Below are 24,858 nucleotides of genomic sequence, written 5' to 3' on the forward strand. Positions count from 1 at the left end.
GACACCTAACAAAATAGTTACATCACTACATAGTATAAAACAAAGTCGCTTTTTCTGTACCTATATCCCTATGTACGCTTAAATCTTTAAAACTACGCAACGGATTTTGAGGCATTTTTTTTAAATACAGTGATTCAAGAGAAAAGTTTAAATGTATAATAACATTAATTAAATAGTGGATAAATACTGTCATTTTTGAGGTTTTTAATGTGATGTCGTAAATAATTTTTCCTCAGCATGGCACCCGAGCGAAGCCGGGGCGGGTCGCTAGTTTAAAATAAGACCTAGAGGGGATGAGGTTAGTGCGGGGCGAAGAGTTCCCGTTCTATACGTAGTATTATTCTTTATTTTATGCAAATACACTGTCAGCTATTTGTAGGATAGAAAGAGAAAAAAGAAGACTAATTGTTGTTGCCATAATAGTATTTTATGCAACAGTTGTATAAGAAGGGTCAAAAAATGCGAGTGGCGTGAGTTGCGATGTGAGCCTTGGCGAACATCGCAATAAGAGACGCCACGAGCATTTTTTGACCTAGTTATACAACGTTGCATACAATACTTTTTCTACGACGACGTAATTTTAAACGAAACACAAAAATTTTCCAATTTATTTTCCAACGCGCGGGAAAATGGCGGCAAATGTATACTTTTTTTTTATAGTATATCTATGGCACCAAACAAAGTAAAGGTGCCAGTTTCCAGGTCAAAAAAAAAAACAACAACAATGCTTTTTTGGCGACATTATAGTACAGTTACACTTTGTAAACAATGCTTTTATAGGCCATAGAGCGTACACTTTTTCAAAGAGTTTAATTATGTATGTACTTATATTAGACTTTTTGGTTATTTAAATGCCAGATTAAAGTAGAGGAGTAGAAAAAATATTTTATGTTGGCTGTATTGCTAACATATCTACCAGTAGAGACCAGTAGAGTTCACAGCTGTTTATGTTTTTTTTTTTGTCTAGTACGGTCACGAGCATTAATATGTATATGTCGCAGGGATATGATAAAAACGGGGATTTGATCAATTCCTTAAGGGATTTGATCAAATCTCTACACTTTGGTACCATGTCACATTGACTTTTTTGACAAATTGAACTGTAAGTCTCATTAAATGTAAAATATGTTAGTGCGCCAGAGTCCTAAAGTGGGTACATTATATTGCTCATGACTGTACCCCTGCCGCACAGGATAGGCAGGGACTTTATCAATCAATTACATAGCTTCACAATCTATCTCTTATGTGTATTCTGCCCGCAATAAGGCCCTGCGCTGCGCACACTTTTATGTTGTGTTAACTTGTGTTACGTCACGCCCCGGACACTTCATACAAATAATTGTAACGTCTGCCGTTATACGATTGAAGACTAAAGTAAGACCGGGGGGGGGGGGGGGGGTAAACCTAGCTCTGCTGGTCAGCGAAGAATTGCCGTTCTTTACGTAGTACTATACCTTAATCTATATAATATAATAATAATAATTTATTGCCAAAACAGTGGGTACAATTCTTTCCTTAACTAATATATAAATAGCTTAGTCTTAGACACAGATATAAATAGGTAAGTACCATAGCTGACTAAGTATAAGAATACTTGTATTACAGCCTATGATCCGTCTCTCCTGGATATTAAATTTATGTTACTTAATCCTGGATATTAAATTTATGCTAGCTAGTATACATATTTATGTTACCTACCAAAACAAAGAAATACAGAAGTTTTTAGTGTCTGGCTTATCAAAACAAAAAGACAGAAAGACTGAGAACTATGGTTGTGTGTATATAAATATTAGTTGAAGGTCACGAGTGCGTCAACCCTAAGTATTTTGGTTGTTTACGTGTAGCTCCGTTTTGGCGCCGATGCGCTTGGGCAAGACTTGACAATGTAATGAATAAATTCATTCACTCTTTTGCATTATCAAACGAGAGGTCAATATAGAAGTCCAAGTTTGCGTAACACTATTTTATCAGTTGGAAATTGTGAGTTAGTCGGCAGATCACTCACTTGATATTTGACCTGCGGGCGAGTTTACACTTTGTATATTTTATTTGTGGTCAACTCGCCTGAAGTTTCATTAAACTGGGTTAGTTTACTCCGAACGAAGAACGAAGAGGTTATTGTGTTCGTTCCCACATATAAAATATAAGTAATTTTCAATATTTTAGGGCTAGGGCCCTTTCAGTCTTCGTTCGGAATAAACTGGCCCAGTCTCATGAAACATGAAACTATTCAGGCGAGTAGACTACGAAAAAAATTTAAAAATTGTAAACTCGGGCGAGTTTACAATTTCAAGTGGGTGATATGCCACCTAACCCGTTTAGGAGGATATTGTAATATATTTATTATGTATATTACAGTCAGTCACGGGCCATAGCACAGACTTACTTTTTTTAAAGTTACTTTTTCATTTTAAACGACATTATTAAAAGTGTTACTTATGTTTAAAAAAGAAATCAACAATTATGTTTTTCCACGCGGTAGCGTGTCAAGCTAAGTTCAAGAAACAGAACTGGCGAGCCGCACCGTGTGTAATATTACACGAACCATTTGGAGCCATTATATAACAAGTTATTGTTGCTAAATTTCTCTGTCTTGACCCCAACCAGGCATGGCGTGAAGATAGAGTCATTTATTTGAAACACTTTGTCAACATGCTGCGTCCATTGCATACAATGTAATTCGAGTTCCTTATAATCTATTTGTGGGCACAAGGTCAAACAAGAGGCGCCCGCGCAGACACGATATCCATCGGTCTGGATCTAGTCTTTGATCAAGTGATGTGATGTTTCTGGACATGTTCCCGAAACGGGAATGTTCTCAGATAAGTATAATCTATAAAAATATACTTATTTTTACTAGATACTTCTAGTTACACTATTAAAAAAATATATTAAATTAATAATAATAATCCAACTAGATAAAACAAGTACAAATTATAAAATGAATTATTTTTAAATTTTATTGATCATTGATTTTTATTCCTTATGGGTGTCAGTTTATGTATGTACTTGTGTTTCACTAACACAGTTGGCTCAACCATTATATACGGCGATACGGCTCACCACCACCTATCACGTTGGTCTAACAGAAAACTCGGTGAGGTGTGGCTTATTTCATCTTGCGATGGATATGACCTCTGATTACTCAATTGGGATCAAGTGATGAGCGTGTATTATGCTACGTGTCTGTTGAATATTCACTTCTGTTATGTGCATGTGTGTATAATAGACCGAATGAAATTGGTTTTGCTCATTTTCATTCACGAATTCGCCCGAAACAACCTTCAGCTATTATGACAGGCGGCCGTGACATTCAAGCACAAGATTGATTAAGTTTCCGCTTTTGTCGAATTTAACGTAAAACGCAAAAAACCCGAAACACACACAAAAATCAAAGATAGCTGGTGAGGAGTGGGTGTATATATATCTGTGCATACCCTTCGGGGATACAGGCGTGATGTTATGTTGCGAAAAAAATCTCTCATAGTTAAACAGGGTGTTAGTGACATCGTAACGAAAACTGACGCGGAACTGAGCGGAGAGGAGCGGAGATGTGCAGGAATCGACCAATCACCGTGAGGGAGAGAGTGACAGAGCGTCTTCGTTTTTCGCTCTCTCGAACGCTGTGATTGGTCAAATCCGCACATCTCCGCTCTTCTCCGCCCACCTCCGCGTCAGTGGAAACCCGGCCTAACGTTCCCCTTGGCGACTTCGTATCTTCTATTTGTATTTGTTTGCCGCTATGATGTCAATGTGACCCGAGCAAAACAAACAAAACGCGGCGCAAACGATATAGGTCGATTTAACCTACCTACTTCTATCTACAGCCATTGCATATAACGATCTTTATCTATGACATCATGTCGTTTGCGGAGCGATTGAAGGTAAAAACCCGCCTGTGTTGAACTGAAAAGGGAAGTGCAATGAAAAACACAATTAAGTCGTAAAAAAAACATTGTAAAACGGCTGGGTGTCATACTTTGCTTGCATACTCATATTATTCATAAACTATTTATATATTTTACATGACAACCGGTTTCCATGGTCCAGTGATTGAGCATTGTGCTCACGACCCGGCGGTCCCGGGTTCGAATCCCGGTGGGGACAAATCACAAAAATCACTTTGTGATCCCTAGTTTGATTAGGACAATACAGGCTGATCACCTGACTGTCGAAAAAGTAAGACGATCCGTGCTTCGGAAAGCACGTTAAGCCGTTGGTCCCGATTATTACTAACTGATGTAAGTATGTAGTCGTTACGTGAGTCATGTCAGGGGCCTATGGCGGCTCAATAATAACCCTGACACCAGGGTTGATGGGGTTGGTAATACACAACCCACACGATAGAAGAAGAAGAACTTACGCCTATTTCCTTTCATTCGTTCTTTCTAGTGGCCGAAGCAGTGGAGCATCCTTTTCGCAACAGGGTGATGTACAGTCATGAGCAATATAATGTACCCACTTTAGGACTCTGTCGCACTAACATATTTGACATTTAGTGAGACTTACAGTTCAATTTGTCAAAAAAGTCAATGTGACAAGGTACCAAAGTGTATACATATTAATGCTCGTGACCGTATGTAGGTGTGGGATTAAAACTCTTTCTTTATCCGTTTCGAGGGTAGAGGGCGTGGCATGGCGCCGCGCCGTCGCCGACTGACATAGCGACCCAAATGTATCCTCAGTTCCCATGATAGAGATTTTGACGAAAATTCTTAATGGAATTTATGCGCCTTTACTGGAGTCGAATTATTGAGCTACCAAAGGCCCCTAACATAGCTCATGTAACGACTACTTACTTACATCAGTACGTAGTAACTGCGACTAACGGCTTAACGTGCTTTCCGAAGCACGGATCATCTTACTTTTTGGTCAATCAGGTAATGTCCTAATCAAACTAGGGATCACAAAGTGATTGTTGTGATATGTCCCCACTGGGATTCGAACGCGGGACCTCCGGATCGTGAGCCCAACGCTGAACCAGTGGACCACAGAGGCGTGAGTTTATGTATATAATTATGTATGTTTGTTGTTGTTGAAACTATCCACCATGGATTCCTAACTCTAATCGTCGGGTGTAATATTGAAATATGTTGAAGGATGTGCCCGTAACTAGCACTTGTGTTTATTGTTCAAACAACGTACGCACGTTTCTATGAATAGAGATGTTTATATTAATATAAATTATTATTGCATAAGAACTTGGAATCTCTAAAGATATACATACTTTCGACCTTTGTCATCATTCTGAGTAAAGGACTACTAAGATACCGTGTTCTGTAAGGGTTGGTATTATGAATATAACCGTTCTATTAATTTAGATTAATTTACTTAGATAATGGCCTCGATTCCTGCAGACACCTCCTAATTTTATTTTAAGTTATACCCGTCATTATCAAATCAAATCAAATCAAATATACTTGAACAGAACTAAAATTTCAACAATCAGACATAACACATGAAAACAGTACAATCAGGTCATTATCTTGTTCGTCGAAAAGGAAAAGGACGGAAGATTGACAACTGTTAATTTTGAAATGAAAGAATAACTCGGCCGAATTAAATATGCATCTCGCTCATATGCAATCCGTTTCCCGTGTGCTGTCAGAAACATATCAGGATAATAAAAAATAATACACACGCAAATAAATAAATATAATAAATAAAAAATCTAATAAATAAAATATTGTGTATCAAATTAAGCTATCAAATTAATCGAATAATATTTATTGAAGTATGCAAAATTAATCACACAGGACATGAAATTTGTAATATTTTTCTCAGAGGCGATGAACCAGTAGGTACACCATAAGTATATAATATAAGCGGACATTTCATTGCATTGCGCTCCGTTGTCACAAAATCTTTATTTTTACTACTTCGTGATCGTGACTACTGGTCGTAACCTGGCCATAATGTGTAGGACACGACCTACCTAGGTCCATTTACAGGTCCCAGCCCACCCATATTACATTAGACTTCATCATAGGGAGCTAGAGGCATAGAATGAATACGTGCGTGTAGAATGGCAACTCTTGGAACTAGGTTTACTTCACCACCCCGAAAAATGCATTATTAAGTTACATACAGGACAATTAAAACACGTAATAACGGGTTCTTACCGCGTTTATAGCAGGGATACGAGACTCCCGATATTTCGACACTGTTGCAAGTGCCATGAAACACGCGCGCGTGTCCACGTGTGCGTTTATAGCAGGGATATGAGTGTCTCATATCCCTGCACGCGGTAAGAACCCGTTATTATGTGTTTTAATTATGATAATAACCGCGTAAACTTAAAACAATGTACATACAGGGTGTTAGTGACATGACAATGATTCAGACCTCTGAACTTGATTCTGAGTTGATATCAAATAAAACATTCCATCGCAAAAATATATAACTGACAATGATTTTCATAAACACCAAAATTTTCATGTATTTATTTTTAATCAATTCAGTGTCATGGTCTGAATCTCTGAATCGTCCCCCAAAGTTTTTGTTACGGTGTCAATAACACTTATACGTACTCTTATGGCTACCTGTAAGTGTTTGTACATGGTGTAAGTGACATCGTAACGAATACTGAGGGGGGGGGCGATTCGCCTGATGATTCTGAGTTAATATCAAGTTGAATTTTTCATCATAAAAGTATAGAAAGATAATAATTAAAAAAATAAATAAAAAATCTCATGACATTTGCGACGGGAAAATTCACTTGGTATTAACTGAAAATCACTGTCTGAATCATCCCCCTGAGTATTCGATACAAAGTCACTAAGACCATACGTAGGTAGTAAGTATAATATCGTATGTACACTGTGGTATCGTATATATTGATATATGTATAATATTGTATATGTGTTACTGACTTTGACGTTGAAACCCATTTTTTTAATTATTGTAAAAAATCTACACAGCAGCAGCAGTAACTGTCAGTACTATTCAGAGGCGGAGGACAGGAGTCCTAGTACGGCTTTGTAATTTACTACTCTGGGCGCCATCCCACTTGCGTCAGACAGAGTACTGCGGGGCGGAAGGCAAAAGAGAAACCACTGCCCTATTTTTCCCCAAAAAAGTAGCATGGAGAATTAGGAGAGTTCTCTAGCCATAGAGGCAGCCAATCAGCTCGAGACACCCAACACTTCAGGACCCCGATACCGACCCCGCCGGCGTGGTCGACGATTTCCCTCATTCAGCGCTTATCGCATCGACCCACTAGGGTCGATTAATTCTTTCAAATATTTTTCCTCTCAGACGACGCCCTGAGCCGAGGTTCGCGCCCAACTGGGCACCCTCAGGCCTGTTGTCTTGTACCGGGTGAGAGCCTTCAGCGCTCCCCATTTGTCCGGCCAAGTAGTTAATGCCATCTGCGGCAAATCTACAATAAGTCACATCAAAAAAAAAAGAATTAGGAGAGTGCTACACCGACAAGCGCGTGGCTCTTAAATTAGTGAAGTGATGTAAAAAATATGATACAAAATAGGTATTAAAATCTAGGCTACTCTTCTAGGAATTATGGACGTAAATTATGTCTATCAGTTCTATGTTTCTCATCAATTTAATCAGTACATATCAATCTCAAACTGCGTATTATTGTAGTATTACTTTTTATAACTTGGCCGAAGTAACAATGGTCAGTTGCCAATGTACTTTTCGTCCTCTAAGGGATGTCACAAGGACATCATGTTATTATATTTTATGGTGTGCTACCAGAGGGAAATCTTCTCCTCTTCTTCTATCGTGTGGGATGTGAGGTAAATTACCAACGTCATCAACCGTAGTGTCAGGGTGATTGAGCCGCCAAAGGCCCCTGAATTGGCTCATGTAACGGTTACTCACTTACTTACTACTCAGTAAGTAGTAACCGGGACCAACGGCTTAACTTGCCTTCCGAAGCACGGATCATGTTGCTTTCGGACAATCAGGTTATCAGCCTGTAATGTTCTAACCAAACTAGGGACCACAAACTAATTTTTGTGTTATGTCCCCACCGGAAATCGAACCCGGGACCTCCGGATCTTGAGCCCACCGAATATGTTCCTCTAGTTATTAAATAACTTGTAATGTACCCTCATTGATTTAAAAGATGTGTTGCTGTTGCAGTTTCTTGTCATTTCTTCTCCTCAGACATAACACCTTGCGAAATGACGTAAATTGAAAAATGTTACATTGACATTCAACAAGTTTATTACGTTGAATAAATGATTCTGATTTCTGGAGGTCATAGTGGCACTTTTGTAAAATCTTCAGATTAGGTAACCGTACCCTTTGTAAAACGGGATAACGCTAGGGGGAGGTGATGACTCAAATTATTATCACGAATTATTTTTAGCATAATTCAGTGTAAACGAGGCATAATAGATAACATTATTTTAAAAAGAATCATGTCACAGTTTATCAGGTAATGCAGTTTACTGACAATAAGCACTCATACATTGTTTTTCATTGTTTTATCGCAGATTTGTAAAGGATAATGCAACTTTCCGACGATAAGTACTTAACAATGTTAATACCATAGATTATAGTACTTATATTGATATTCCATGAACGTTTGACACAATTCCGAGTTATCTGGTAGCGGTCTATACAAAATCTTTAAAAAAACACTTGTAAAATCACTATTTTTTTTAAACACCTTTGAACAGTTTTAAGACAGTAATTAAACAGAAAGGTTAGTGATTATTTAGAAGATATGAATGCATGGGATTAGCTGTCTGGGAACTGATATTAAGCAGCCAAATTACTAAATTGTATAACAGATAACAGTATTAAAAAAAAAGAATGTCTAGGGCCCTGTGCCGAGGTTTTGCTTGCAGTTCCTTTTCCCCGGCTATACACGTTGTGAGGAGCTGCAGTAGTTTTCGGCGGATGAGACGTTCGTTATGTAAAAAATACGATTCAAAGTGCAACTATGTTACCTACTGAATAAAGATATTTTTGAATTTGAATTTGACTTTGTCTCTAAATAAACAACTCGCCTTGATGTTCGTTTTGTCATTTGTCCAGCTGAAGAAACAAATTGTAAAGTAAATCCCGCGTGTCGACCCGCTTTTCTACTCTGTGTAGGTCAAGCCATGGTATAAGAAGACCAGGGACCTGTTTAATAAATTGTAAATTACAACGACAATTTGATGTTCATTGCGTAGCTAATATGAAACTGCAAAATATTCGTGATGACACACTCCGCAATGTACATCAAATTGTCATTGTAATTTACAATTGTAAGTTTTATTAAACAGGCCCCAGGTATGCTCAATCCTATGACCAGCCATTGCTAGCCCATTGCTGACGTAAGTGATACCATTAAGTTGGTATCTCCAACATTCCAAGGACGTTAATTTTATTATTGAAAATTACTACATGTCACATATATAAAAAATATTAAAATTGTAAGTAAATCTTTTACTAAAAGTTTATAATTTTCTTGCAAAGTAAGTAAAAAAACATTGGTCGTGGGTAATTTATTTATTACGAAATGGCAATACAGGGCCGGATGACGTCAGCTGGGCAACCTAACCTAACCTAACCTAACCTTGAAATGTCAGCTCAGTTTTGAGCATAAGTACCTGGTTTTGTTATACCACGGAGCAAGCTTTATGAGCGACGGAAAAGAGTGACAGGTAATAAAAAAGAGCATCAAATTTAACACTGCATCAGCTTCAAATAGCAGCGGATGACCTAGCTGTCACACACGAACACATTTAGCTAGACATCAATAACAAAAAGTACAATGTGACGCATTTTTTACTCGCAATGTTACAGTACACATGGTCACAAAAGTTCTTGCACATCCCTTGTGTGTGCCACTGAAATAAAGCTGGATCTAACTTTCGTTGCCGACTGAATGGAAACAATCATCAACATAAGTATTTCTACCGATACTCCCGATATTCTCGGGAGTCTCATATAACCAATTAAACGCGGTAAGAACCCGTCGTTATGTGCTTTAATTATGATAATAACCGCGTAAACTTAAAACAATGTACATAAGTATTTCTTCCTAGAACTATCCCGTTTTTCACAGGGTCCGCTTACCTAACCTGAAGATTTCACAGGTCCGGTTTTTTACAGAAGCGACTGCCTGTCTGACCTTCCAACCCGCGAAGGGAAAATCAGCCCAATACAGGTTAGGAATATGCATTTCTCGGGAATGTGGGTTTCCTCACGATGTTTTCCTTCACCGATGAGCACATGAAAATCATTTATTCGAAAACAAATTCGACAATCATTGTTTTAGGCCTGAGCTGGATTCGAACCTGTGACCTCTGAATGAGAGGCAAGCGTTCTACCAACTGGGCTACCACGGCTCTAGTAAAGGCGTATAAATTCCATTAATTATATGTTTTGAAGTTTCGCCAAATTTATCTGTGTACATGGCAACTGAGGATACATTTGGGTCGCCAATGACAGTCAGTGTGGGTTTCCTCACGAAAAAAAAAGATATAATACTTAATTGATTGTTTTTGACGAGATACAAATTATGGACCATGGATATTAAGGAAAATCGATCAATAAAAATAGTCAAAACAACACCATAAACATTTAAAAACAATAAAAAAAATGTCCTTTTTTATTGACGTTAAAAATGTAGTAGCTTTGTTGTAGGACAAACGCATATAGACACTAAATGAAGCACGATTTTTTACGCGTCTCGCATACAAGCTTGGTATGCAATTTGAAGGTTAGCACTGAAATGGCACACAATTAATATTCCATGAACGTATATTAGACATTTTATCATGTATTTAAATAATTTAAATCATGTTTTAAACTATCTTATTCTATCGTGTGGGTTGCGAGGAGGAGTACCAACCTCATCAACACTGGTGTCAGGGTCACTATTGAACAGCCAAGGGCCCCTGACATGGCTCATGTAACGACTACTTACTTACATCAGTAAGCAGTAACCGGGACCAACGGCGTAACGTGCCTTCCCAAGCAGGTATCATCTTACTTTCGGACAATCAGGTGATCAGCTTGTAATGTCCTAACCAAACTAGGGACCACAAAGTAATTTTTTATTGTGATATAGTCCCACTGGGAATCGAACCCGGGACCTCCGGATCGCGAGCCCAACGCTCAACCACTGGACCACGGAAGTCGTTATGTTTTAAACTATAATAAAGCAGATGGTTCCGACAGGACGTTATAGGTACCTACTTACTGGTTTTATTGGTAACTTAGGGCCTTATCTCACTAAGACTACAGGGACCTTAGCACAGCCTTCAAATTGCTGCGAGTTTGAGATCCGCCCACATAGCAAGCCGCGTCCTGCTTACCCCGATGGAAAATAGGCGAGAGTTTATGTATGTATGTAGTTAAACCAATTGAACGGCTAAATGGAATGTGTAAGGCGAAAGTACTATCAACCAGTTTTATACCAATTAAATTGAACTAAATTGATGCACGCCTAAGTTTTGTGATGGGAACCATTTTTGGGTTTCGTATGATGTCATCTAAAGGATTATTCAAGGCAATTGCAACGAATTAGATCAAATAAATGAAGTTCCTTAGTCTCTGTTTACCCCAGTGGGAAAAAGGCGTGAGTTTATGGGTGTAGGAATAATAATTTGCTACTGCAGTTTTATTGAAATTAAATAACAATTACAATATCAGCCCCCTAGCATTATTTCGTTTTAAACAGGGTCCGCTAACCTAACCTGAAGATATGACAGGTCCGGTTTTTGACAGAAGCGACTGCCTGTCTGACCGTCCAACCCGCGATGGGAATACCAGCCCGATACAGGTTAGGTCACATACTTACCTCCGAAAATGCATTTCTCGGGAATGTGGGTTTCCTCACGATGATGTCCTTACAGTGAAAGGCGAGCGTTCTACCAACTGGGCTACCACGGATTAAATGGCCAATAAGATAGAAAATCTACAAAAAGGTACGAAATGGGTCATATCTCCTAAAACGTAAATAATCGCTGAATATACATGGGGGTGTTTCTAGTGGCCAATGAGCCCCTCTATCTAATTTTTCATTTTGAACCTGAACTTAGTAATAGAATGCTAATCCAGAAATACCTCTAGAAGTAGATGATCAATTAAAAATCCCACTTTTCTTTTGTGTTGTTTACGAAATAAGTTTATTTAAATTACTCTAAATTCATACAAGTTTCATACAAAAATAAAAAAATACTTTTTTGTGTTTTTATCGTTTCACTGAGTGCCAAGTAGCCTATTACAACTCATGCACTTACCGTTTATATTTTGTTTATATTAAGCTACAAATAAATATATTATTTATTCGAATAAATATAATAAATATATTATTTATTTTATTCGTTCGTTATTTATTATAACATATATTATTTATTCGTAGATTAAGTTAGTTTATATGTTCTCATGAAGTGAAATGTAAATTTCTTTTGAGAATAAAGATTTTTTTAACCTGAACTTCTGGGCGATCCTATATACAGATGTCATAGTATGTTATTTATATTATAAAAATCATTGAATTATAATAATAATTATGATTATCGAAACGTGTATTTGTAACCTTTGATTTTAAAACTTGTTTTTTGGGTATTTAAGCACTGACGCAAGAAGAGCAGAAACATAAGACGTAATTAGTTAATGGTTAAAGTAATAATTGCCATACCCATTAGGTTATTGATTCCAGTTTGGAATGCAGTCTTTGTGAAGTGAAGTTACAATTTTAAAAAATAAATATTAACTTAGATATAGGTATCTAGTTGAAGAGAGAGAACCATAACAAAGACCTAGAGAACCGGAGAGGAAATATGATTGGCCATCTGATACGACGCGATTCATTTATAAAGAACAGCATAGAAGGAACAATTAAAGGAAAGAGAGGAAGGGGTAGACCCAGGATAACATTTAGGAAGCAAATAAAAGAGAAGGTGCAGGTCGTGTCGTATCAGGAGGTGAAGGATTTGGCGGGAAGAAGAGAAGAATGGCGATTACTCCACTGAGAAGAGCGCAGCTCTTAAATAATAAGAGAGAGAGAGAGATAGGTATCCAATTAGTTTTATGGACGATGGAGACTGTAGGTACTTAAAAAGGAACCACCACATTGAAGCAATTCAACTAAAAAGCAATATTTCAATTTACATCCATAAACTCACACATATTTCCCCCCGGGGGTAGATAGACAATATAAACGATATTGCAATTTTGTTGTCCGTAAAATCACGACCATATTCCATTTGGGGTAGTCAGAGCACATCACTCACAATATAGGTTTTTTTTGACCTTATTGTAGATTTGCCGCAGATGGCATTAACTACTTGGCCGGAATATCACTCTCAAGACTATAATAACAATTTACAATTTCTTGAGCAATGTACTTAATCTATATTTGATTGCATTATTTAGGGGCAAAGTCGCAGATGGGAAGTAGGTACCTACACAGTATACCCTCGTTATAAAGGCGGGAATACACACGCCAGTAACTGGCACACTTGCACGCCAGATCCTTGCACGCACGGTGGAAAATATCGCCGCCAGAACCAATAGGATTTCAAAAAAATCAACTTCATAATTGCATAGGTACCCACTTACATACATAATCACACGCCTATTTGCCACCTTTTTTTTGACGTGACTTAGTGTAGATTTGCCGCAGATGGTATTAACTACTTGGCCGGACAAATGGGGAGCGCTGAAGGCTCTCACCCGTCACAACGTTTAAGACAACAGGCCTGAAGGTGCCCAGTTGGGTGCGAACCTCGGCTCAGGGCGACGTCTGAGAGGAAAAATATTTGAAAGAATTAACCAACCCTAGTGGGTCGATAGCGATAAGCGCTGATTGGGGGAACTTATTTGCCACCGGGATAAGTAGAAACTATGGAATTCCATTTGATTTGATCCTGATATTACTTCTCTTGTTGCCTACAAATTCATCAATCGTTTCATACACGCACGCCAACGCAACTTCATGTTTGGTGTTAGCCTAGCCGGCGATGGTTTTTTTATTTACCATACCGCACACATTATTGTTTATGGGCAATAGAGTATATTTGATTTGATTACTTAGTAGTTACTGTGCAAGGAGCTGGCATGCAAGGGTGCCAGTTACTGCCTAGTGTATTCCCGCCTTAAGGGATATAATGGCCCCGCTGTTAATAGTGGCCCAAAGTTGTGCCGATGACGTCATACTGTTATTCCAGTCTGTGTTGCCACACCCAATTTTTTTTGTACGTCTTTCTTGGCAAATTTCGGAAGGTTTTTTGGACGTAATTTCGACTTTATTGAACGGAAATAAACTTCGGCTCTTTGAAGAGATTGACCCTTCAAAAAGTAAGCTTTGTTTGTGTTCGAGGCAGGTATGTTTTTTTAGGCCATGGTGTTTTGTACCGGTTTTGTGCTGCGCGAAACGACGCAACGCAAGTTCATACGTTTCGATCCGGCGTGCTTTTAAAATTGTTTGTATGGAGATTATACCTATCTACCCACGATTATTCACAGAAACAAAATCAATTCGTAATTTAAAATTTTTAATTATTATTTTAATTTTTATTCTAATTTCGTAACGAATGAAGTAGGTACATATCTTCAAATCCTTTTTTTACGTGATTTATTAAAGATATTTGCCTGCGATGGCATTCACTACTTGACCGGACAAATGGAATGGAACGCTGAAGGCGCTTACCCGGTAAATCTTCAGCCAGACCGAGTCACAAGAATTTGTGTTATTTCTTTTCAACCATACTAAATGCTTTTGCAGTCAGATAAAAAACAACGGTTACCCCCAAAACGATTCAAAAAGCCACAAAATTAGAAAAAAAATATTATCGTCAGACACAAAGGTGCGGCAATAGTTTATGTAAATAAAACCAATATTTATGCGGACGGATTGGCTAAATTATTCGCGAACTACTGAATAAATAAACGGTATTAGTGCCAAAAACTTTTTTTACGTGAAATTGGAGGTAGCGGAAAAATATTTTATAGAAATACGATGCATCTTTAATGATGCTCACAGATTTAAAAATAGAAAATCATGTAAGTACCTAGTCGTGAAAGCCCCTTTATAATACCAGAAGCAATCCAGAAACGCATATGTTTAAAAATAACGTCCATAGAATTCCATACGAACGAAAAATAAACTTTTAAATTTGAATGAAGAACAATTAAAAGAAAAAGTAAAAAGACTATAAAGTAAGTAAACAATTAAATACTCACGATTTTTGTTTTTCTTTTTTGAATGTGGAACAGGCAAAGCACGTTGGCGCGGAGAGAGCGTATAGTTCGCTGCGCGACTGCCGACAAACTGGCTTGCCGAATGTTTGTGCCGGCCACTGGTACTCTCAATTCGTATTTTGGATGCGCGGGCTTGTTTCCATTGTAATCAACAGACAACAGACTACTCATTTATAAGAATTTGAAGAATAGATAAGATAATAAAAAGAACAAAAATCCGAAACCTGGAGACTAAATGCATGACAAACATTTTTATTATCTCGTATCACGTACTTCCATTTATTTTTAACATTTTGTGAGTACTTATTTCTGAGAATCCAAAATTTATTGCAAATAAACAATTACCATTTATTGATAACCAAACCTGAATTCATGCAATAAACGTTTATTATTATTATAACCACTACCTATTATTAAATATGTTAATCTGTTGCTTGAAAAGCTTAAAAACTCTCAAAAGCTTCAAGTTTTGAGATAAAATACAGTTGGCGTGACCATTATATACGGCGATACGGCTCACCACCTATCACTTAGGTCTAACCGAAAACTCGGTGAGGTGTTGGTAGTTAGTTCCTTTTGCGATGGAGGTACCTCTGACTACCCCTTTGGGACATAGTCCTAAGCTCATGTATGTATGTGTGTATGTTTGAGTAAAAACGGAAGTTATAACATATATGGGTATATATTGCCTCCTACAATATTTTATATATTTAAACAGTTTTTATCAATAAAGTTAATATGCCTATGAATATGCAATGCATTGAGGAACTCGTTGGCGCAGCGGTTAATGCGCTCGGTCTACGATTGTTGAAGTTAAGCAACTTTCCCAAAGGCCGGTTATAGGATGGGTGACCACAAAATAAAAGTTTTCATCTCGAGGTCCTTCGTGCTTCGGAAGGCACGTTAAGCCGTTGGTCCCGGCTGCATTAGCAGTCGTTAATAACCATCAATCCGCACTGGGCCCGCGTGATGGTTTAAGGCCCGATCTCCCTATCCATCCATAGGGAAGGCCCGTGCCCCCGCAGTGGGGACGTTAATGAGCTGATGATGATGATGCAATGCCTAAACCTATACGTCCCACTGCTAGGCGCAGGTCTCCTCTCAACCAGCCGGGGGGTATGGAGCTTACTCCACCACGCTGCTCCACTGCGGGTTGGTGGAGTGATACTACAGTATCAGTAATGTGCCGTTCGAGGGAATGTATCCACTTTGAGAATGTTCCCGGCAGTAAAAAGGTGCAAATCTTATGTAAAAAAACCTTTATTGCCTAACCTTAAGGCCGATAAGACCAGGGGCCTGTTTCATAAAACTTACAATTGTAAATTACAACGACAATTTGGTATTCATTACGTAGCTAATATGAAACTGGAAAATATTCGTGATCACACACTCCGCAATGCACATCAAATTGTTATTGTAATTTACAATTGTAAGTTTTATTAAACAGGCCCCAGAGAACAAAAGATCAATTTGAAAAAGCAGCAAAAACATTCCCACTTCTCGGAACGGCCCATATCTGATCCACATTGATCACTTCCACTCGACTGTCGTAACTAGGTTACGAGTCCAACAACATACATTGCGATCGTATAAACACTGTTTACATTGATATTCATAATTATATTGAATTATGGATAGATAAGTATATAAATAAAGCATAAAACTTCATCCATAAAGTTCCAAATAACAATAAGAAACATTGTTTTAAGTTTACGCGGTTATTATCATAATTAAAGCACATAATAACGGGTTCTTACCGCGTTTAAATGGGGATATGAGACTTGCAACAGTGTCGAAATATCGGGAGTCTCATATCCCCATTTAAACGCGGTAAGAACCCGTTATTATGTGCTTTAATTATAATAAGAAACATAATGAAAACTATGCCTATTTCCCACCGGGGTAAGCAGAGACTATACAATTCCATTTGCTTCGATAGGCGTGAGTTTATGTACTTATGTATGTATGAAAATTATGAAAATCCGTGGTCCAATGGTTTGAGCGTTGGGCTAAATAGGCAAACCCCATTGGAGATACATCACGAAATCACTTCGTGATCCCTAGTTTGGTTAATCATAATTATAATATCATTTATTGCGTTCCACACGGTAGGAGGTTGGTAATATAAGGTGAGTAACACACTTGGACCCGGTTTGGGCACAGCAATTTAAAGGAGAGTTACAGCACATTTTTTACATATTTTATAAGACATTACATCCGAGTGGTGTGGATCTGTGCTTCGGAAGGCACGTTAAGCCATTGGTCCCGGTTACTACTTACTGATGTAAGTTAGTAGTCGTTACATGAGCCATGTCAGGGGCCTTTGGCAGCTCAATAGGGTTGATTTTATATTGGCCAATAACCCGACTGTATTAATCTGTCTGCACACATCAAATGGGTTGCATATAAGGGATGCATATTATATCGGTCCGGTTTATTCATTCATTTTCAAATTCAAATTTAAATTCAAAAATATCTTTATTCAGCAGGTAATATTTAGTTACACTTTGAATCGTCAATTTTTACATAACGAACGTCTCATCCGCCTAAAACTACTGCAGCTTCTCACAACCTGTATAGCCGGGGAAAAGAAGAATTTAAGAAGAATATTAAGAACTGTTGTTAATTTAAGATTTTTTTAAATTAACAGTTGTCAATCGTCTATCCCTTTCCTTTTGTGCGGATAAGAAAATGACAGGTATAACTTAGAATAAAATTAGAATGTGTATGCAGGAATGGGGGCCAGTACTTGCTTACTTTTAATATCCCACTTTCCGACCTCGTAAAGGCCACTTTACAGTCCAAAAATTTTATCTTTTGTGCAGACGCACAGGCAGATGCCTACCACCATGGTTAAATAGTTTAAATACTTACTTAATCTGTATCCCTATGTGTCATCCTTCAGAAGGGACTTTTCCCGCCCGTCATAGAGAGTGGGTGAATCATAGCTGACTGATTGACTCACTCCTTATCAGATGTTATCAAGCTATTGTGGGATTCAAGCAAAGATTTTACGTAACAAATGAACATAAAACTTAACTAAAGTAAAAGTTGTCACTGTCAATTATAATTGTACGAAACAAACATAACAACACGCTTGTGTCCTCGAAGGGTTAGGCAGAAGCGTTATACAAGGTGTTAGTAACATCGTAACGAAAACTTTGAGGGATGATTCAGACCATTATTCTTAGTCAAGTGGAATTTTACCGTCGCAAAAAAAACTAGAATTTTCATGAATTTTCCGAAAGGAACGTCCACTTGATATCAACTTGAAATCTTCCCCCTCAGAATCCGTTATGATGTCACAAACACCTTGTATATACGTACATAGCCATATTTAAGTCCTATTTTAACCGGGCACATATTCTGGAAACCACGTGGTATAATTATCTATGATCTAAACAAGAATTGAAACTCAATATGATTCAGTTGAACAGCCTCCGTGGTCTAGTGGTTAGAGCGTTAAGCTCACGATCTGGAGGTCCGGGGTCGATTCCCGATGGGGACACTGTAAAAATCACTTTGTGAGACTGTCCTTTGTTTGTTAAGGACTTTTCAGGCTTGAATCACCTGATTGTCCGAAAAAGTAAGAGATGATTCCAAGCTTCGGAGGGCATGTTAAGCCGTTGGTCCCGGCTATTAGCCGTAAAAACACCTCCATCAACCCGCATTGGAGCAGCTTGGTGGAGTATGCTCCATACCCCCTCCGGTTGATTGAGGAGAGGCCTTTGCCCAGCAGTGGGACGTATATAGGCTGTTTATGTATGTATGTATGCATGATTTAGTGGTTTACAGCTTGAGCTAGGATTCGAACCCGTCAAGTACGATGTAAGTAACGCATTCTCGCGAACAATGCTCTCACGGATTCACAGATCTACGAAACGCGGAACTTCTTTACATTATCTGTGCATTTTAATTTCATCTATTGATTTTTCTTAACCGTCCAGTGGTTTGAGCGTTGGTCTCACGATCCGGAGGTACCGAGTTCAAATCCCGGTGGGGACACATCACGAAAATCACTTTGTGATCCCTAGTTCAGTTATTGGTTATAGGACATTACAGGCTGATCACCTGATTGTCCGAAAGAAAGATTATTACCTGTTGGACCCGGTTACTACTTACTGATGTAACTTAATAGTCGTTACATGAGCCATGTTAGGACCCCGATACCGACCCCGCCGGCGTGGTCGACGATTTCCCTCATTCAGCGCTTATCGCTATCGACCCACTAGGGTCGATTAATTCTTTCAAATATTTTTCCTCTCAGACGACGCCCTGAGCCGGGGTTCGCGCCCAACTGGGCACCCTCAGGCCTGTTGTCTTAAACGTTGTACCGGGTGAGAGCCTTCAGCGCTCCCCATTTGTCCGGCCAAGTAGTTAATGCCATCTGCGGCAAATCTAAAATAAGTCACGTCAAAAAAAAAAAAAACATGAGCCATGTCGGCTTAATAGTAACCCTGACACCAGGGTTGATGGGCTTGGTAATCCACCTCACAACCCACACGATAGAAGAAGAACCGTACGATGGGCTAGCTTATGTTTTCGTAAATTCATTTTGCGTGTCTTAGACTTCGGAATGACGGAAGTTCATGGACACGCACGCTTTAAGGTTACATTCGATATATAAACAATATTCTTCACCGCACGCTTAACTACACCCCTCTTCATGAAATATAATGCCACAGTAAGCTAACTAACATTAGCTTCGAACAACTATAATAAAATAATAAGAAAAATACATAGATAGTCCTATAAGTACTTCATTTAATTTAACATTACACAAAAGGTGGAACAGAAGTCAGTCAGAAGCAGGGGTTTGAAACATTTCAATTAGTTATCTACCTGCTAAAGTTTTAATCTTGCCTGCCGCGTAAGCTTGAAGTCGAAAAGACAACAAACGTTGATTTTTTTTTGTTTTGATTTTCCCCGAAGGGTAAGGCAAAGGAAACTATGCCCATACAGCCATGTCTTACGTATTTTTTTTCTTGATGATTAATGAAATGATGAAAGGTGATGAATGATGATGATGAAACCTAAGCCCCCACCCTCGGAGTAGTCTCCTACTCCGAACCCCAAACGAATTAACTCAAAAGTCCGCATAAACTTTTGAGCTATGAAGCGGCTTCCCAGCACGAAGCGAAAATAGGCAGATACACTTTGTTCATTGAATACTCCAATATAATAACACTCGCGAATGTCTTCTGACTAACTTAATGCGATCATTAACCACAAAACACCACTTCGTATTAATTATTTAGATTACTCAATGAAGAAAGCAACTGTCCCGTTCCCGTTTCCCGCCGAAAAGCCCAACAAACGTTGAACAGGTGACATTTCGTAATTATTATTTTTTTTGTTTTGGTTTTCCCCGAAGGGTAAGGCAAAGGGAACTATGCCCATACAGCCATGTCTTACGTATTTAGACATTTCGTGAAATTGCGTCCTTTTTTAGGTTTTTTATCGATACACTTTTTTATGATTTGAGATTTATTTATTTACATATCCAAACACATTATCATTACAGGTCAGGCCCAATTCGATAATGCTTAATACAATCTTAATACAATAGAATTACAATCATAGAAATTCATATAAACACACAACATGCATCAATTAAATAACAATTTTAAAATCATATTTATGTACTTTTAACAATTCTTGATATATAAACGTATCTGTATTCTAAATTATAGTTTAAATAAGTAAAACGATTAAAACATACGTATTTCAAGTCAAATTTTTATTTGAATACTTTTTCAATCGAATAAAGGAATTGTGTATCATAAATAACCTTCTATCTAATCCTTTAATAATGAAGTATAAATATCGCAACAAAACGGCACTTTCCGTATTGTAATAAAATGTTCTATTTTAGTTCCAAATGTAAAATTTTAAATGCAGAAAAACAAATATTTACCAATATTTATTATAATAAATATTCTATTTTAGTTCCAAATTTAAAATGTAGAATTTAACAAATATTTACCAATCGTACCTAATTTATTGTTGATACATTTTGTCTCTGACGATAATGTAATAAGTAAGAGGAAGCCATGACTTCACCGTACTTATAATAATATTTAATGAATTCGTTTGATTCCGTGATAACCCTGTTCGTAGAATGCGTGACTTAATCAAAGTGTCACGGGTTCAAACCCCAGCTTAGACTTTAAACCACTGAATTACGACTTAATGGATTTTGGATCACAGATAATTGATATCGGTTATATCGATATCGATTTGTTACGGTTAGGTTAATGGCAATAGGTTCGTCCCTATTACCTACATGGGACTTAAACATAGCTGGCGAAGAGAAGGAGTACTATACAATTCTGCCTACCCCTTTTGGATATACAGGTTGTTAGTCACATTGTAACGAATACTAAGGGAGATGATTCAGACCATGATTCTGAGTTAATATCAAGTGTTTTTTTTTTAATATTATTAATTGTGCACTTTTGCGATGGGAAATTTCACTTTGTATTTCAGAATAATGAATTGAATCACTATCTTAGTATTAGTTACGATGTCACTTACACCCCGTACAAATATGTACAGGTAGGCATACAAGGGCGTATGGTGTTAGTGACACCGTAACAAATACTGGTGGTCGAAAAATGTCCACATCAAAGCAATTTATCGAAAAACCAATATTGTAATTTGCCATTTCCGCGTGGAAGGATTCATCATCATCACCAGCCCATTATCGTCCCCACTGCTGGGGCACGGGCCTTCCCTATGGTTGGATAGGGAGATCGGGCCTTAAACCACCACGCGGGCCCAGTGCGGATTGGTGGTTATTAACTACTGCTAATGCAGCCGGGACCAACGGCTTAACGTGCCTTTCGAAGCACGGAGGAGTTCGAGATGAAAACTTTTTTTTTGTGGTCACCCATCCTATGACCGGCCTTCGCGAAAGTTGCTTAACTTCAACAATCGCAGACCGAGCGCGTTAACAGCTGCGCCACCGAGCTCCTCAAGGAAGGATTATCTGCAGCTAAATGTAAATATGTGGCCAGGCTAGCTTACGACCATAATGTAGATATATTGTCATAAGGCACAGCTTATCATTTCTTTAGTACTCACGTACATTAATACACTTCTGAGAATCAGAACGCATTTATAATCGCAGTTTAATTAAGTACAGACTTGTGATAACTTGTGTTAATAAGTAGGTAATTTGTATTTAGATAACGTTTCACTATTGCACAAATCACAACATACATCTCCTTTTATTTATTTATTTACTTAGAAAAACAGTTTTACAACTGTACTAACGGAACACTCCAAACTTAAACTAACAAATTACAAACATGGGTAACTATTGATGGCGCCATAACATGGCTCCATGGCAGCACAAGCTGAGCCATTTCCTTTTGCCCGTATTCGCAATATTCTTAAATACCTAGTTCTTATAGCAAATGTAAATTATTACTGGCAATAAATTTATTTTATTCTTATTCTTATTCTATTGTTATAAATCGTGCACCAAACATAATACCCGGTAGTGTATAACTGAGTTTAAATACTTATACATAACGTTACATAAAACCAGCTGCTTGTCTTCCCGGGCATGTCGTAAAAACCGACAGAGGGACCGTGACATCTTTTAATGTTATGGGCGATAGGCTGATCCGTTATCACCATAAGGTATATCATATCCAGCTTACGACATCGTATCAACAGTGGCTGCAAGTTGTCTTTGATTACTTGTGGCTCTGTCCACCCCATTAGGGATTATCGGCGTGAGTTTGTGTATGTATGTGTAAGATTACGTAAACAGACTATTCGCGTCCAATTGCTGTACACACGGGGTATGGAGCATACTACACCATGCTGCTCGAGCAGGGCTAACTAAAATCATCGATCGATTTAATAAATTTTGTCGAAATCGATATTATTATGTTTGTTGTTTCCCTCAACTCTCATCATCACTAATTTAAGAGACACGCTCTTATCGGTGCATTATCCATTCTTATCTATCAAAGGCCAATTCCTTCACTTCCTTATAAGACACGACGTTCTCTCTCTTTAATCTGTTCCATGTAAGCTCTTCTTGGTCTTCCCCTTCCTCTCTTTCCTTTTAGCTTTCCTTCTATGATGTTTTTATAGATAAAAGTCGAGACCAAAACGGCTTAACGTCACGGCCTACGAGGTCTAGTGGTTAGAGCGCCAATCCCGGTGGGGACATTGTCAAAATCACTTTGTGAGACCTTTGACTTAGACTTAAGAAAAAGTACGTCGATCCCGTGCTTCGGGTTTCAACCATTCACAAAAAGTACCTAATTTAACGTAGCATGAAACGTACATCGCCCAGTGTGAAGGAGACAAAAGATATCTCTCCTTCGCACCACAAGAAGTATACACGGCCATATCTCACTAGGACAGTTGACGTGTAGTAGTTACCTATCAATCAAATTAATGTTTGACGAAGCCTGTGGTGGATTTAATGATGTTATGTTCTTGTTAATTAATTCCATTAAATTTTTTGATGTAGAACTAGTTATATATTTATATTAGTTTTATTTTTAATGTTAATAAATATGATTTAAATTTTAGTTTTGATTTTAATAATTTTTAACTTTATTTCATTATTATTTTTAATTTTAATATATGGGACATAATTATATCTTGCAATATGGGTGCCTACCTGAAATAAATGCATTTTAATTAATGTTTAATTGGTCTTATCGACCTGACGATAAGAGGGTTTTTAAAACATTTTCCTTATGATGTCGACAATATTTTGATTGCGCTAATATCAATAAAACCGTGCTAAATAAGTAATTATCTCTCTAGCGTTATCCCGTCTTCACAAGGTCCGCTAACCTGAAGATTTGACAGATTTTTTTTTAATAGAAGTGACTGCCTGTCTGTGCTTCCAACCAAGGGAAAACCAGCCCAATACAAATTAGGTCACATACTTCCGAAACGCATTTCTAGGCAATGTGGGTTTCCTCACGATGATTTCTTTCACCGCGGATCTAAGCATGAATTAGTAAATCATTGGTTTAGGCCCAAGCTAGGATTCGAACCTGCGACCTGAATGATAGTCAAGCGTTTTTCCAACTGCGCTACCACGGCTTCCTGTTAAAACCGTAAACTGTGTTGAATAGGTATTAATTATTTATTGATTTCTTTTATTTTATGAAAGTATCTATTATCTACTTTGTCTATCGTCCAGTAGGGCTAATATGCGCAACTTGATCAATTTTTGTCACGGTCATTTTATCGATTCTGACGATATAATTATGTCGTTTTGTCGATTGGTGCTAATAAGTGAACACAAATAAGTCATGTCGTTCTGTCAAAATACGAATAAAATCACGTGACACCCATGTTAGAGAAAAAATCAAACATATCGATTTTGACAAAAATGTTTGAATCGATCGATGATTTTGACACGTTGCGCAAGTTAATCCTGTTGGAGGTAAGTCGCTCAAATTCAAAAGTTTATTGAACTCTGTTCAACGGGGTTCTGGTATTGAGGACTCTCTGCCAAACCTGTTCAATATAACTTCAGAGGATAACATTCACTGGTTTTCGCCACTACGTTGGTTGTGAATTTATGCCGTTTGCCCAATAATACAATTTATCTTAAGTGCAGTTTTCACTAACACAGTTGGCTCGACCATTATAACGACGATTCGGCTGACCACCTAGCACGTAGGTCTAACAGAAAAC

General features: G+C 37.9%; 1 protein-coding gene across 1 annotated transcript in view; it reads right to left on the minus strand.

Annotated features, from left to right (window-relative positions):
• Positions 1-15,311, minus strand: part of LOC126373225 (uncharacterized) — a 33,386-nt gene extending 18,075 nt beyond the window's left edge. Inside the window, exon 1 of the mRNA XM_050019280.1 lies at positions 15,157-15,311. The gene's annotated coding sequence lies outside the window, so the exon portion shown is untranslated. The remainder of the gene's footprint in view (positions 1-15,156) is intronic.
• Between the last annotated feature and the right edge of the window lie 9,547 nt (positions 15,312-24,858).

The sequence above is a fragment of the Pectinophora gossypiella genome, chromosome 15 (genome assembly GCF_024362695.1).
Source record: "Pectinophora gossypiella chromosome 15, ilPecGoss1.1, whole genome shotgun sequence".
Taxonomy (NCBI): domain Eukaryota; kingdom Metazoa; phylum Arthropoda; class Insecta; order Lepidoptera; family Gelechiidae; genus Pectinophora; species Pectinophora gossypiella.